This window comes from Leptonychotes weddellii, chromosome 3, assembly GCF_054177405.1.
Source record: "Leptonychotes weddellii isolate Sample4059 chromosome 3, ASM5417740v2, whole genome shotgun sequence".
Lineage (NCBI taxonomy): Eukaryota > Metazoa > Chordata > Mammalia > Carnivora > Phocidae > Leptonychotes > Leptonychotes weddellii.
In genome coordinates, this window is record NC_138371.1 from 77,809,128 (window position 1) to 77,826,888 (window position 17,761).

The 17,761-nt window shown below is 37.9% G+C and overlaps 2 long non-coding RNA genes across 6 annotated transcripts in view; both read right to left on the reverse strand.

Moving 5' to 3' along the window:
- Positions 1–17,761, reverse strand: part of LOC115943109 (uncharacterized) — a 388,724-nt gene that overhangs the window by 265,066 nt on the left and 105,897 nt on the right. The window lies entirely within an intron of this gene.
- The window catches only part of LOC145720560 (uncharacterized), a 21,522-nt gene continuing 4,307 nt past the window's right edge, over positions 547–17,761 (reverse strand). For both annotated transcript variants that reach the window (XR_014143616.1, XR_014143617.1), the window contains one exon: positions 547–14,361. This is a non-coding gene — a long non-coding RNA (uncharacterized LOC145720560). The remainder of the gene's footprint in view (positions 14,362–17,761) is intronic.

Sequence of the window (17,761 nt, forward strand, 5' to 3'; positions counted from 1 at the left end):
TAATTAACCTGACCTGAAGAGGACTTTTTCCTAATGTAACATAGAAATGATGATTGTACATAGTTATATTGAGCTATCTTTTCATTTTCATATTGATAAACTACCTGAGTATTGCAATTTTTATACATAATTGTTCATAATGTGTGTTTGGATTTCTCTGCTTAAATTCTATTGTATTCCATTAGAGTCCTACTTTATAGAAAATGAAATCTATCACTTAATATTCTATTTAATATTGAGATGAACACATATGAGAACAAATAGATGAGGAAGATGGGTAGTCTCTCAGGATCTATAGCCATTGGACTATGCAAAAATCGTAGATTACTAAATCCCTTTTGTTATAGTCAGATATTTCAGAGAAAGTAACAATAACATATTAAAAAACACTATTTTTCTTTTCTTTAAATAGCTCATGTAGCTCATCTTATACATTCAGATAAAATTTATAGCTCTCTGTTCTTACGTTTTGGTTTTGCCCTTCCTAAATTAAACTAGATCTTCAAACAATTCAGGTACCAATTTTTTTTTTTTTTTACCCTGAGAGAAAAAACTTCAACGAACTTTAGGGCTAGACACTTTTCTTAATTACTATGCAATTGAACAATCGAAATCTAAAAACTGGAAGCTAGTGACTGGATGTGAGACTGACCTTAATATCTTTATTTTTAGAGAAACTATGACAAAATTGATGGCAGGTAGAAAGAGGATAAAAGTGTCCACAAGCTGCTTAGTCAAGTATATATAAAAAGCATTTGGAAAAAGGGCAAATTAAGCCAATTACACCTTTGCCTCCTTATACATTCAATTTTCTCTTTCAGTTTGAAAATACAGTTTTAGTTTTATATTATCCCCTGCCCCTGAAAAAAAAAAAAAAAAAACCCTAACAAATAAGCAAGTAATTTTTCAGTTTGATGTAATATAGCTAGAAACCACTCTTCTAAAATTACAGTGACTGTATAGAAAGAAAATTCAAGGTACAGACATGATGGCTTTTTAGACCATGTTGAGGCCACCTCCAAAATCTGGTTCTTTTACTAATAAGACAGCTATGCCAGTTCTTTCTCTTCCAGTTCTCGGCATGTTCAGTAACCAGCCCCGCTTTTTTCTACCACTCCACTACCAACCTAGTAAATTCTATGTATGACTAATCTCTATTAAACTTGATCTGCTAGATGATTTCTTACTTGTATGTAAAAAAACACGACAACCTGGTTTAAAAAAAGAAATCATTCACATCATTTTGTCCAGTAGGTCAAGCTCCCAAACCAAAGCAAATTCTCCCTTCAGATTTTACATTGAACAGCTAAATTTGTTTTACTCTGATTAGCCTTTCAACTTTCTTAAAACTCATCATTTAATTGTATTTGTGTTCTAGATGTTGCAACACAATTTTATTTGATACTGTTTAAACTGAAAATAAACTTTACCAGGAAATCATGCTAACTTTCTTTAACTACTCTGGAAAAGCATAGAAGGTTTTGAATTCAAACAAATATAAAGCATATTTATGATTTGGATTTTTACCAGTGTAAAGTATGTATCTGGCTATTAAGTCTTATGACCATAATCTATTTATCTGTGCTATATGAGAGATTAATAAAAGCCATAATTTAAGCATTTTTCTCTAATCCTGACCATAGTTCTGCAAGCTAAGTACATTACTCTCAATTTGCCAGTGAGGGAATGGAGGTTGAGTTGGATGGAGCTTGCTCAAGGTTGCAGTAGTAGTAAGTAGGCAGAGCCCAAATTGAATGAAATCCAGGCCTTTCCAGATCCTAAACTATGTTCTTTGGAGCCTACTGGACTGCTGGCATGAGACAGAGTCAGGCAATTTTCCTTAACAATGACTTATTAGAACCAGTGAGTCAGCGTTCAGAGAAGTTCTCCACTAAAAGTAAGTTTGAAAGAGCCCCAGAGGGTTGGCCCAAGGAGGCCTTCAGCATTTAGGGAAAGCTCAAAACCAGGCAGGCATTGTGTGGGGCAATTTCCAAAGACGTCATTCTTTAAGTGTTTGGACACAAGAATCACAAGAAAATTTTCAAAGCCAAATAACACTTGTTGCATGGGTAAACCCACCTTTGTTTTGTTTTTTTTCCTCTTTACTAATCTAAGATCACAAAAAGAAAAGGTACCAAGTAGAAAAAATAATAATTTAAAACAGAGATCATCAGCTCTGTGACCTAAAATCAGGCCACTGGTTTTGTTTCCCCTATATAAAGATTTTATTTTTTCTAATTAGTTTCAATGCTTTAAAACAGGATATTTCCCCCATAAAATTCCAGATTTCTGGCTCCTCTTAAGAATTTAGGAAATCTGGAGGCAAGAATACACAATGGGGAAAAGACAGTCTCTTCAATAAATGGTGCTGGGAAAACTGGACAGCTACATGCAAAAAAATGAAGCTGGACCACTTTCTAACACCATACACAAAAAATAAACTCAAAATGAATTAAAAACTAAAATGTGAGACCCGAAACCATAAAAATCCTAGAACAGAACAGAGGCAGTAATTTTTCTGACATTGGCCATAACATCATATTTCTAGATACGTCTCCTGAGGCAAGGGAAACAAAAGCAAAAACAAACTATTGGGACTGCACCAAAATAAAAAGCTTTTGCACAGTGAAGGAAGCAATCAACAAAACGAAAAGGCAACCTACTGAATGGGAGAAGATATTTGCAAAGGAGCTATCCAACAGGGGTTAGTATCCAAAATATATAAAGAACTTATACAACTCAGCACCCAAAAACAAACAACCTAATTAAAAAGTGGCAGAGGACATGAATAGACATTTTCCCAAAGAAGAAATACAGATGGCCAACAGACACATGAAAAGATACTCAACGTCACTCATCATCAGGGAAATGCAAATCAAAACCACCATGAGATGTCACTTTACACCTGTGAGAATGGCTAAAATCAAGAAGACAAGAAATACCAAGTGTTGGTGAGGATGTAGGAAAAAAGGAACCCTTGTACACTGTTGATGGGAAATACAACTACTATGGAAAATAGTGTAGAGGTTCCTCAAAAAATTAAAGATAGAAATACTATATGATCCAATAATTCCACCACTGGGTATTTACCTGAAGAAAATGAAAACACTAATTCAAAAAGATATATGCAGCCCTATGTTCACTGCAGCATTATTTGTAATAGCCAAGATATGGAAGCAGCCTAAGTGTCCATCGATAGATGAATGAATAAAAAAGATGTGGTATACACACATACATACACACAAACACACATACACCAGTGGGATATTATGCAGTCATTAAAAAGGATGAGATCTGCCATTTGCAACAACATGGATGAACCTAGAGGTATTACACTAAGTGATATAAGTCAGATTTAGAAATACAAATACCATATGATTTCACTCATATGTGGAATCTAAAAAACAAAACAAATAAATAGCCACACAAACAAAAAAGCTGAATCAGAATTATAAATACAGAGAACAAACTGATGGTTGCCAGAGGGAAGGGGGCAGGGGAGATGGGCAAAACGGGGGAAGGGGAGTGGGAGATACAGGCTTCCAATTATGGAATGAATAAGTCATGAGAATAAAAGGCACAGCATAGGGAATATAGTCAATAATATTGTAATAGTGTTGTATGGTGACAGATGGTAGCTACACTTGTGGTGAGTGATGTAGGAAATGTTGGGGTTCAGAGCCAACAGCCAAGAAAGAATTCTTGAGATGTCTTTGGTGCAAAAAGGTGGTTTTATTAAAGCACGGGGAAGGACCCGTGGGCAGAAAGAACTGCACTGGGGTCACGAGGAGTGGCCAATTATATACTTTCAAGCTGGGAGGGGGTTAAGGATAGCCTAAGTGTCTAAGGAATTTTGGCAGCAAGGTTTCCAGGACCTTGAGGGGGCTAGCTATTGTTAGGAAAAGGTCATTTATTACTGTCTAGTAAAACTCTAGTCATGGGACCCTTCAGATGTCTATCAGTGGGCCATATGCCTGGAGGATGACTGCCAACTTGTATCTTGGGCGGTGGTAGAGATGAAGTTTCCAAAGGAATTTTTATATGTTAAGGTAGACTCACAGGATCCTGGGGGGGGTCAGGCTAAGATTGCCCTTACCAAAGTATTCACATCGAGGCAGCTGAGTTCCTAGAGGGATGTCACTCTGCCTGTTTCAAGGAGTTGTGAATGGGCTGTAAGTAGTAAGGATATATATTTTTTTTTCTTTCTTTTGCCTTTGTTTCCCACATCAGTGAGCACAGCGGAACTTATAGAAAAGTTGAATCACTATGTGTACACCTGAAATTAATGTAATATTGTACATCAATTATGCTCAAATATTTTTTTTAAGTTAGAAATTTTGTCTTCCCTGTATCCATATTCTAGCAATTGGCTGGAGCAGAATGGACTTCATTCAAGTTTGGAGAAACCACAAACTATCCGGCTCACCATTATTTCCTCCCTCCCATCCCCCTCTCTCAATATATTCCATTATGTTGCTCATTTGTACCCTATATGGATTTTTGTGTGTGAGCGCCAGTCTGAAGCATTTATAGGATACTTGGAGAAGTAATCCAGCCTCAGTTTTGCACAGGCTCTTTACCCAGCCTCTCTTGCTTCAACACCATGGGCTCTCCATGATGTTGGGGAAAGCTCAAGAAAAAGAAGTAGGCTGTAACCGGGAAGCAAAATCTGGCTTTGAGTAACTCATGCTTCTTTACAAACAAGCTGAGCTGCCATTACTCTCTGAATCCCAATTTTCAAGTGCAGAAGCTGAAACTAAGAAGGTTGGTTTGATTCCAGAACAGCAAAGAATTTCTCAACAGGCACCATCTCTCCCAGTAGGAGCAGCAAGAAGGTAAAGTAACCTGCCAATTCTCAATGCCTCTGTGGAGCCCCTCAGGGAGGATGTGGGGCTAAAATAAGCAACAAATGGGGAGATACTCTATTTGGAAAGAGATTCCCTGGTTGTGTGCCTCCCCTTTTCTCCATTTGCGTCAGTATAGGCCCCCGTGACTGTCCCACTCATCCGGAGTTTTGAAAGAGAGCAAACACTCAGAAACAATTGGCAGGTGATTTCAAGTCATTACCAGCCTGCCACGCTAATTACTAGCCATTACCTGCCAGGAGCACGTGGTTTTGTATGGTTTGTGAGACACAGGAAGGGTCTACTTAACTGAAAGGATCATTTTTCTCAGACTAAAGAATGCCAGCCTTGTCAGACCCATGCCTACCAGTGTTACGTAATGATCAGGGGGCACTCATTCTGTAAGGATTATCCTTGAAGAGGTGCACACATGCATCTCGCACAGAAAAGGCCAGAGGGATATCCATGGTCATTATTTGCTTCAAATTTCACATCGTTACGTACTAAGGGAAAAGAAAAAAAACAACACAAATCCCATTTTGCAATGTTCCTACCAAAACGACTCTGAAAACATATAGAATACAGAGTGAATATGACTCTCGCTTTAAAAGTGCATCTTATAATGAATATGGTTCTAGCTTGCCATCTATTATTACCCATCAATAAGTTCCACTGCAATCCTAATTTCCACTTGCAGAATGGGTATTGCTTTGCTAATGTCTGTAAACTATGGACGTCTCTATTAAATGAAGATCCATCAAAAATTGTCCTTTGTAACCCATACCGTATATAAACTGTGACACAATGGATAAATAAAAATTGTAACGCTTTTCAGTTACTTTTTAAATTATAAAAAGCCCCGTTCTACCGCTTTCATTTTAAGTTTGATTTTATGTTCTTGTGCACCAATCTCAGCCTAACAAACACGGGAACGTATAGCTTTTCGATTCACCTCGTTAAAACCCCATTATTTTACTCTTCTATAGCTTGGCAATGAACATAAGACATACCAGGTATGTCACTCATTGTATTTTGCCTGAACTTTGAGGATAATTTACAGGATTTTCCAAAATGACACTTCCTTTTTATTCAGCGCTTGAACACTCTTCTGACTGCAAATACAGCAATTATACCAAGTTATGCTTTGACACTGTTACCACAGGCAAGTGGCCAAAGAGCATCCGCAGTCAAACTATCTAAGCAAGTTAACAAGCTCCCTTTACTCTCTACAGAGCGGAAGAAGAAAGGGAATCCAACCCCTGAGAGATGTTAAAATGAAGGAGAAAAAAGACTGTTGGTGTTTGTTAAAGAAAATGGTGTCAGTGTCTTGGGCTGATCAAGGTGTAGAATCTGAGGCCCTGACAGATGCCCAGGCCTACGTTTGACAGGAAGCCTTTTTCCAGGTCAGGTCTGCTTTGATGATCTCAACTAATGAATACTCGGGTCTGTAAGGCCTTGAGTTGGGGCTACACCTTGCTTTCATGGTTTGGTCATACGGGTCTGCCCTCCCTCTCACCTCCCTCTCTCCCATCCCTTACAAGAGTGCATTTTGCCTCCTCTTTTCTCAGTTCCATTTTAGAAAATATCACCACATTTACCACACAAAAGACATCGAAACTAATTAAGTAAACTCCAAAGAACTATTACAAATCATTTTGCTTCAGCCAGAGATATCAGATTTAATTAGGTGATCAGTGTTGATGGGGTAAAAAAACGAAAGCTCTCTCCTGTTTGAAAAGGTTCAGGCCCTATAGAGACCCAGTCTTCCCACTATGACACAAATAATAATTGAGCACTTCTTAAAAAAAAAAAAAAAAAAGGCAGGCATGAAAAGAGTTTTCTGTTAGAGACAAAAGCTTTCAACTAAGGTTTGTTTTCTCTTTTTGCCAGGTGATTTAAAAACAAACAAACAAAAAAAAAAACCAAAAAACAAAAAACAAACCAAAAACAAAACACACCATCTACAAAGAAATAGCTATAACCTACATTGATATCACCATGACACAGAATACAAAGTGGTTCTAACAAGCATAATTTTTGCAAGTGATTAATCAAAATCTATTTAGCCAGTCATCTTCAATGATTATCAACAGACTTGCTTAAGAGCACAATGAAAATAGTTCATTTTCCCTAGGTTACCCATCACATAACATCTTTTCTTCAGCATATTAAACAGAAGACTCAAGTTCAAAGATAACACAGCAGTTAAAAGATGCGAAAATTAGTGTGATAGATAGACTCGTTGTTCATAAGGAAAGTGGGAGAAAAACTGTAGATTCTACTTGGCTCCACTTCAAGCCCAGCATTGTGGACTAATGTGAGCGCTGTTTCTATCGTTCACTAGGAACAAGTTATTTTGATAAATTGGCAATAAATAATATAGGATGGGGTAGTTATTTTTGAATCAATCTTTATCATGAATTAGTTGTCAGTCTCCGATATACAGACGTGTTAGATCTTAAAAGAAGATGGTATTCTTTTCGGAAAAAGACAGTTTACTTTTATCACAATATTTATTAGATTAGAAGTTAAAAATGTGATGCCACTTTTTAAATTCATACCACAGACTTATGACAGCCAGACTTCTTACGTTGATGAAAATCCGTGTCATTATGGTCTTAACTGTTTCTCCTCACACGTGTACACATTAACACACATTTAGAGATTATGAAGGAAAGCAAACGCATATTGGTTTCCCTATGGTAAACAGTAGATCTCTTGATTCTAACTGGTATTTACGGTTTGAAGCAGGTCTGAATAATGGCTTTTTTATATGCTGTTGTTAAACAATTTTCCTGGAATTTCTATCCAACAAATGCACATAACTTTATATGGCGCAATGGGCTTCAAGCAAGCCTTAAACAGTCAGGCAAGTTACCAAAAAGGCCAATGCAATATTTCCCGAGTTTAAGTACATCTCAAAATTCCTTTCTTTAGCTCCTAAAATGTTGAAAGGAAAATAATTTTCTACGTTGGCATTTAAATGGTATCGTTCCATGTGAAAAGAGTTACTAAGACATTTGCTGGAAGTCAACAAAAATAATTTGGACATATTTCGAACTTATTTTATCTGACTCCTCGACATTTAATTTGGTGTGAAAAACGGCAACGGTCGAAAACAGATGTTAAGGGGCCAAGTATACAGCAGAGGTCAAAACAAACATAAAACACCGCTTCCATTTCTAAAAGAGGGGAAAAAATGATTCCTCCAGCAACAGGTTCTACGTTAAACCTGCTTTTTTTATTGTTCTGCTTGGGATATCTGTAGACTGCACAATCCGACGCTGTCTGCGGCAGAGCAATACCTCTCAGCACTGGTAATTTAAGACTTTCTTCTCTGTAATACACTGAACCATCATAACCTGTCTCTTCCCATTTAGTTTAACCTACAACCACCACATACTGATTTGGCTGTGTGTGGCTTTTTCTATTGCCATTTATTACTCTGCTCGACTCCTGAAATTCTGTTTGCAATTTAAGGCCACAAATTAGAAGCGTAAGTCATCTGTTTCCTATAATCCCCCTGTCAGGACTGGAATCACATTTGGAGCTCAGCACTGAGTCTGGGCCCGGGCCCTTACAGACTTTCTGATTGGCTGGCCTCTCTAAAAGCTGCAGTGGAATAAATAAAATGCTCTGGAAAATAGAGCTTTTGCCCTCCCCTCCCCAAGAAAAAGGATGAAAGAAAAGGAATCGAGTTTCAAATATTTTTCTTCTCTCCCTTACATAATTCTCAAGTCAATTGCTACAATGGTGGGTTGTTGATTTGTTGGGGGGTTTTTTCCCCAACAAATAGCAGAGCTGAATATTATTCTTTAAGGACAAAATGCGAAATGTTGAAGATTCCATGTGAAAGAAAAGTGTAATCCTGCTTCAATCAGCTATGTATTTTTGCTACGTGTGGAACACCTTTTATAAGTCCTGCCATTTTTCTTACAAAACACATTTCTTTTTTATATTGCAGCTGTACTAATTAGCTGGGTATTTGTTTAATAGTGTCATAGATCTTTTGCTAAGCTAAAAATCTATGAAATCCTCATCCACTCATTCTACCAGGCTTTCTCTTTTAAAATATTTTGGCCAATTTTACTTACTATCCCTGGATTTTATAGAAAATTTTCAAGAAATCAAATATGAAATTAGTTTATCTTTGTAAAACACATTCGGCCTTTAAGTAACATAAGAATTTCAAAAATTTAGGAATATGACCGTTTCTTCTTTCCTTTTTTCCCTCAGTTCATTTTAATAGATTTCCTACTATCCCAGCTGTGGCTTTAGACTCTTAGCATTCCATATTTTAAAATCTTTCCATATTCTTTCCCTTATACTTTCAGTGCACAACATACCAGATTACATATTAAAGACAGCAAGATACAAAATATAAATGGAAAGAAATACCGAGTAGCCAGAACTAAAACCATACTCTGAGTTCTCAGTGCAATTGTGAACCACCACTGGGCTTTAAAAAATCATTGGTGAACAGGAATAAAATCCGACAGACTGACTCATGTTTATTAATATACTTATACTAGCTATACCTGGGCCAAAAGGTTGGATATAAAGGGATCGATATTAGATGAATGCCCCAAAAACAGAGTTTGTATTTCAAAAGTGAACAGAGTTTAATGGGGGACATTATATATGCGATGCAAGCTAAATTTTAGCCAAAAATAAAAATTAAGTTAAAAAATAATAACAAATGATTTAAAGAAAAACAAGAGAATTTAAAGAGAAACAGAAGAATCATAATATTAAATCATTTTAAAGGTATGTGATTATTTACAGAACCACTCCTGGAAATGTTTTGTGCTTCTGCAACTTAAATTTGGTTTCCTTTTTTTTTTTATTAACATCAAATTTTGCAGGCTGGTTGGTAGTCTATAGTGTGGCCTGTGATGTCTGGTAATTTAAAAGAAACAAAGGAGGAAAACCCGCCAAGACGTTGAGGTTTCAAAAACAACAACAACAACAAATAGCTACTGTACATGCGCACTTTATTTTCTAGGTTTTTTTTTTTCAACTATACTTTCTGTGTTGCAGATTTATTTAATAAACAAATGCATCTTCTGGGCCCATAATACACAAATGCATGCTACTGTTAATTCATTTACAGAATGGGCCGTGATGGCCCCTGAGCAAAAGAGCAATCTTGTTATAATGAATGTGTACTATTCTTAATAAGCACACTGTAGCAACGACCCGCACTGCACACAAAAGCACACCCAAACCATTTGGTTTGTTCCCAGAGCTCGGACACCAGCACCACTATTAAATAGCTGTGCGCTGGGAGAGCAATCCAGTATTGGCATGCAAATGAGCACACGAAGAGGCCAGATGCTGCTCTTTAGAAAGGAAAAGTGCCTCTGCTCAAATTTAGGGGGAGAGAGAACCTGTGAATGTTGCAAGGGCAGGACAGTTTCGAGATTGTGCTCCATTATATTTCTGACAGGGGTGGGACCACCGGTGGGATGAACCTAGGACCGATGAATAGAACAGAACTTTTTGCAAACACAGGAGCATTCAAGCAGTCCGTGTTTCCATGGGTTCCCCTAGAGATTGCCCACCACATTTTTTGGTTTTGTTTTTTGTTTTATTTGTTTCTTTTGGTTTTTTCATGTCTTCCTTTCAGGTCCAGAATGATGATTCTGGCACCGAAAACTTGCAAGACTCCATCTCTGCTTTTTAAGTTGAAAGTACCACTATGCATAGGAGTTCAGTGATTCTCAAAAGCTTTACCATTCCAAATAAAATATTAAGTTATTGAAAAGAATGTGACATCTTTTTTCTCCAAATGAGCTCATCATGCATGATATTCATCTGTGTTTGGTGAGCTTTCATAATTTGTAGTGGGCATATGACCCATTCGTGGCTGCCTTTATCTTATCATAACATTTGACTGCCTTGAGGATAGAGCAGTAGAAGGGAAGCCAGTACTCGGGAGATTGAAACTGGCCTCGCAACAACTTTGGTAGACTGCGTTCCAACCAGAATCAAGACGTTGCTTTTCCTGTTGGCTCATTTTTCATGTTCTCTTTCTCTCGGTGTTTAGGGAGTCATTGATTTATTTGATTTCTTGAAGATAGTAGGAGATGATAAGGATTGAAGTCATGGGTATGTGTTTTGAGAAAAGGACTAATGAAAAAGAAGCAGGAACACCCATACATAGTAAAATTCACAAGGGTAGATAACAGGATTCCTGTGACACTGCTAATTAAAATATATAGGTGTAATATGTCTCCTTTATAATAATAGGATTTGGGAACAAGACCTTCCTCTACCCTCGTTATTAATCATGTAATAATAGAATTTACCATGGAATTCCCGTAAACATTTATGGACTACCTACTATATGCTAGATGCTGCACAGAGCTCTGAGAAGAGCTGTATGTCACAGGAAATAAGATGGTACCTGTTGTGGCCAAATCTATACATTAAACCTCCTGATCGTGGTTTATTAATTATAACCCCACAATAAATAAATCTTCTATGTAGAAATGCTGACTTTAGTAAAAAATAGAAATGGACATAAATATATCCAGTGAGAGTATATCCATTTTTTTCTTCGTCAATCACAGCACTCTCTAAATTTCTGAGCAGCCCTTTCCTATCAGTCAAGTGGTCCATAAAATTCATCCAAACATTGATAAATATGTATTGAGCACGATATCAGTTTCCTAGGGCTGCCCGGATAACAAAGTATCAGAAATCGAGTGGCTTAAAACAATAGAAATGTCTTCTCTCACAGTTCTGAAGGCTAGAAATCCACGATCAATGTGTTGGCAGGGCCACACTCCCTCTGAAAGCTCTAAGGGAGGATGCTTCTTTGTCTCTTTCAACTCCTCAGAGCCCCAGGTGTTCCTTGGCATGTGGCAGCATGACTTCAATCTCTGCTTCTATCTTCACATGGCCATATTCCCTCTACGTCTCTGTCTGTGTCTCTTCTCTTTCTATAGACACCAGTCACATCAGATGACGGTCCACCCTAGTTCAGTATGATCTGATTTTTATCTGGATTACATCTGCAAAGACCCTATTTCCAAATAATGTAACCCTCCCAGGTACAGAGCATTAGGACTTCAACTTCTTTGGGGGGCGGGAGGGGGGTGGGGGAAATCAGGGGGCCTGGGCCTGAGACAGTTTAACCCATTATAAGCACTTACTAAGTACCAGGCAATTGCACTTGGGAATTTTTATCACTTTATCATGAAAGAGTCCTATGAAATCTGTTGTGGAATTCATTACCTAAATGTTGTTGAAGATAGTCTTACTTCAATATAGAAAGTCATCTCTTTGCAAACTCAGGAAAAAGTGTTCTCAGGACTCAGCATGAGGAATCAAGGTTCTTCCAATTGTCTCTGAATCATTTTAGATGCTCTTAGTCTCATAACTGATCTTATTTCTCTCTTTGAATTGGCTGCTAGCAAGTTCAGAATCAAATTTGGACCCACCACAAATAAGTATGTAATAACATCATAGTTGTTATTTTATATGGTGAACTTTACCCAGTTCTATCTTATTTTTTGATTTTTTATTTCTTTTTGCCATTTACATGTTTTTATCTTGTCAAAGCATTATTGGAAATGATACTTTTTGGGGCAAATTTATTACAAATAATTTTACTACAAATAAATTTTTTAATTAGGATAGACCAAATGAATTTCATTTTCCCTAAAACAAGACCAATATAAAAGCTAAAATATACTGTGAAAGTGAATCCATTCCAAATGCTAACTTATCTGTTCTCAATGAGTAAGAATAACCAAGTATTTTTTTAAAGATTTTATTTTATTTGACAGGGAGAGAGTGGCAGGCAGAGGGAGAGTGAGAAGCAGGTTCCCCACTGAGCAGGGAGCCCGATGTGAGGCTCCATCCCAGGACCCTCAATCCTGAAGGCAGATGCTTAACCAACTGAGCCACTCAGGCGCCCCAAGAATAACCAAGTATTAATGATACACCATAGGCATTTATAAGCTAGGTTGAATCCTCACATAATACTAAAGCTTGAGGGAAACCTTTGAAGCGGGGCGCCTGGGTGGCTCAGTTGGTTAAGCGACTGCCTTCGTCTCACGTCATGATCCTGGAGTCCCGGGATCGAGTCCTGCATCGGGCTCCCTGCTCAGTGGGGAGCCTGTTTCGCCCTCTGACCCTCCCCCCTCTCATGCTCTCTTTCTCTATCTCATTCTCTCTCTCAAATAAATAAATAAAATCTTTAAAAAAAAAAAAGGAAACCTTTGAAGCAAAGTTTCTCAAAACTTCTGTATGCCCTATAATGAATGAAAAAGAGAAAACTAAGGGATTAACATGATCACTTGCTTCAGGTATCTGAAAGCTATCAAATAGCAGATGTATTCTCAGAGTCAAGATTAGTATCAATAAGTATAGAATATTACAAGACAGAGTGAGAAGAACTAATAATTCAAGATGGTCAACATTTTTGGGAATGATCGTGCCATTCTCAACTCTCCATTATTAGAAATGTTCAAGCTAAAGCATATCATCAATCAGGGATCTGAAATAATGAATCTCAGCATTAGTAAGCATTTGGCTCTAAGAACCACATTTCCTTCCATCCAACTCCAAAAGCCTAAGATCAATGATTAATAAAAACATACTGCCATTATTTTATTACAATTGGACCCATTTAAACAATTCCAAAATTTATAATAATTTCACATTTAGAAAAGAGCTGGACATAGTAATAGGTCTACCAGTTGTATACCGAAACTTCCTTCCTACAATTTTACTGAAGAACACAGCCACAAAACAAAGAATTTGGATAAGCAGGCTATACGTCATCTCACTAATTTTAAAAAGCAGCAACTAAATTTTAGCAAGAAAAATTGTCCAATGACATGAACGGAAACTATAGCATAACCAGAATTATAAATTGCCAGTCCTGAGATTACAGTGGAGATGCAGCCATACCACCTTCCAAAGAATCAGAAAATCATGACAACCATTACCCAACCACTCAACTCAAACCATACGTGCCTTCTTCTTATGCAATATCCAGACATCTAATTTCCAAATCCAGTCAGTGAAAAGCACAGGGTAACCCTATGGCTCTTTGGGTTGATGATCGTGAATGTGCTCCAGAGTAGCCTAAGTTTCAGACCACATCCATGCACTTTGGGTTGGCCATTGTCATAACTACAGGTTTCTCCTACTCACCTATCACTGAGCCAAATTTCCATATGGCAGGATGGTAAGACTCACCTATAAACAGGTCTGTTGTGCTGGGCTGCTCTTTGATTCCTGGGTTTTCTTTCACATGCATGTGCACTCAGTTTAGCATGAGATCAGTATTTCTTATTCCCTTTCCCTGATGGATGACAAACTATTGCAACAAAACTGAGCAGTCCCTCCATTTTATTTCTGGCTTTACCAGTGACATGCTCTGTAAATTTACCCAAGTCACTCATTCCTTCTATGGACAGGGTCCTTCAGTGGTAAACTGGAGGTTGTTAGTTTCACCAGATCATATTCAGGGAACACTGAAGTCTGCACAGGAAAGTTCCTATAGACAAGGGAAAGTATTATCATTACTCTTGTTGTTTTTGACTAATACAGCTGCAGAACTAGAAGATTTAAGGTCTCCCCATGGACTTCACTGTGGCCTCCAGAATCTGAGATTTAATTTTAAAAGAATTAAATTTCCAGTCTGCTTTCCAGGGGTAACTGTGAGAACATATGCTGACAGACTGTTGTCTTCAGAGGCAAAATCCAGACACACTAAGACAATGCCACAGCTTGAACGGGGGTGACCCTTTCCCATTCATCTTAATGGAGTGTTAAACTTGAAGCCTAATTAGGTCCACTTAAATGCCAACATTATTATACTTTTCTCTGCTTATCTTCATACCAGAAACAATCAACTAATGCACTCATTTAATCTGAGTGCGTGCAACGATCACATCCAGACACCCTGTCATTTTGATAGCCTCCTATGCAGTCATAAAAGTATAAGTTTTAAACTTGCACTTGGTTGTTTTTAATTATCCACATAATTAGATTACTTTCTATTACCTTGAAATTTTAGAGGTGAGATTGTATACACATATATACGATGTTTGTAAGGCAGTGGAGCCTGATCACTATTCCCATAATGAGAAGCTGGTATCAAACATGCTCCCAGGATAACACACTAAGATGTGTTAAATGAAAGATCCCATTCCTGCCCTTCAGAGGAGGCTCACAGCTTTATAGCTTATCCTTTGTGTATACGTCTGAGCTTTCTTCATTCCCTTTCTGATTCATCATTGCTGTGTGGACTCTATTTTAAATTTTAATCCTATGACAAACCTTGGAAGAAATAGAATTTAAAGTACATAAATCCACACTTGCCTATTTTGTACCTAGGAGGATCTAGATCTAGGCCCTTAATTCAAAGTCCTTGACCACCTTATAAAATATCTTGTAAAAGTGTATTTATTTACTCGTGGCTATAAGGAGATTAGTCTGTTTTTCTTTAATGGTCTCTGTACCAAGATGGCACACAAGAAAAATTTTTGGAAGTTCGTCATGCAGGCTTAGGGATGAAGACATCAGTGGGTGTCTTCAAAATAGGACAAATTTCTCGCCCCTCTGCCTACACACCTCTCACCTCAGGCCATACCCCATGTGCCCTAAGCACCTGAATGTCAAAGAATATGAGGCTTGGAGGGACATTTCCCACAGGTGTCTGTAACAGACATTGCTAGTGCCCACTTTGGTTTTCCAACCATTCCTAGATACACAGAAAACTAAGTTTCTTACCCCCTTTTGCAGTTGAGCTGGGACTATGACTAATTCTGGCCAGTGGATTGGGACACGGAGGTCACTTTGGGGAGGAAGTACTTAAGAGCCAATGCATAATCCCTAATGTTCTCTTCCTCTGTTTAGACAAACCCTAAAGCCCCATGTTGAGAGAAAAGTGTCATGAGGTAGAAACAGCCCAGAATGTTCAGTTTCCACCTGGAGGACACCTGGAGAGATGCCTGGGCCCGCAGAAGGTTTGCATGACTGAAAATAATACTAAAATTTTGGTTAACCATTGATATTGTAGTGTTGTTTGTTGCTATAATATTACCTAGCTTATCGGGTCTAAAACAATGTGTCAGAATTAATTTCCAAGCCAAATCTCACTAGATGGATTCCCATATGTAACCATCATCTCTACCTTCTTCTAGCTTCAAATACAAGAGAGTGAAAAAATAAAGGTTCGAGAGTCATTCCGGACAGTCCACCAAGTTCCAGTTTCCCTCCTCGTTGTTGATTCCCTCATCTTTTGTACTTTGATCTTGAAAGAAGTGAATTAAGTCACATCACCGCCTGCTCTTTTCCACCAAGAAAGAAAGGTGGGAGACAATAGTCACTCACAATGGTCAGGGCATTTTCCAGAAACAGAGAATTGGCATCCAAAACCAGGCCAGAGTCAAAGAGGACTGGGGAAACGCCCTTAGGTAGAACCCTAAAATTCAGGTTTGCATTATCCAAGTAGGCACCATTGCAAATGCCCATTTGCTAGCTACAGAAATAGGGCACGATTCCGGGGAGCCATTGCAGAGGACTGGAAGAACAAAAGTTGTACATAATCTCTAAAAGGGGGCTTAGTTAATAAAAGTATCAAATTATATCTGAATTGAGCTAAGTAGTATTTTTATTGAACCTTTTAGATGGTACTTGCAAACATCTAAACTTTTAAAACAGTTGCTCTGAAAATTTTGAATAACTGATTTTTACTCTGACAGGAATGTGTTTATTGTGTTTACATTAAATCAGGTCCCAGGGTCCTAAATAGTTTCTGACTTCAGAAGAAGTTTGTTTCCTACTTACAGACTCAGTCATGCAAACTCCCTAACTGATCCATAGATGGTAATGAGCTCCAGCAGGGACTTAAGAGGAAAAGTGAGTCTTATGGAGCCTCAGTAAAGAAAGAAGTGAATGCATGAGATGCAGATAAAGGGAAAAGCTACTGCTGGTGAGAAATGGGTGAGCCACATGATTAGGAAGCCCTGTGGGTTAACTAACAGTAAGGATGGGTTTCGCTGGCGCAGAAGATTGTAAGCCAGGAAAACCATGTGCAAAGTGGAAGGCATACTCACATGGGAATTATTTGGGGCTAGGAAAGCAACTTAGCTCTGTGACCTTAGGAAACTCAGTCTTCCCTTCAGGTAGCATAAAAATACCTACCCCACAGGGTTAGTATGTGGATTAATTTGAATAATACTGTGCATGTAATATTCCTAGTACACTGACCATATTTAGTAAGTTTTCAGTTAATATTAACTCTTATTATTTGGGGCACCTGGATGGTACAGTTGGTTACATGTCCAGCTCTTGGTTTCAGCTCAGGTCATGATCTCAAGCTTATGAGATTGAGCCCTGCATTGGGCTCCGCACTCAGCACAGAGTCTGCTTGGGATTCTCTCTCCTCCCTTTGCCCCTCATGCTCTCTCTCTCTTTCTCTAAAATAAAAAGATACATCTTAAAAAAAAAAAAAGATTCTCCCTCTCCCTCCACCCGTCCCCCCTGCTCATGCTCTCTCTCTCAAAAAAAGAAAATTAACTCTTATTAGATTTGCATGTTATGTGAATTTTTAATCTTTTATTGAGGTATAAAATTGACACATATATTTAACTTATATTAATAAAACCATATGTACAGAGCCAATAATAATAATAGTATTATAGGTGAGTCCCCTCTATAATTGTGTTTCTCTGAATGAGAAGTGAGACACAATCTAATATTTGCTTCATTTGATCCCAACACCTAAGTGGCTCTCATAGTGTGAACATTCCACAGGGACATATGAGTGATATAATGGAATTTTTTGAAAAATTTTCACCATTGGAATTTTATCCCTAAACACTGTATAAGGTGCCATGCTACAGTATTAAGGAATCCTTGTATTGCCATTTGTGAAGGATCACTCACAG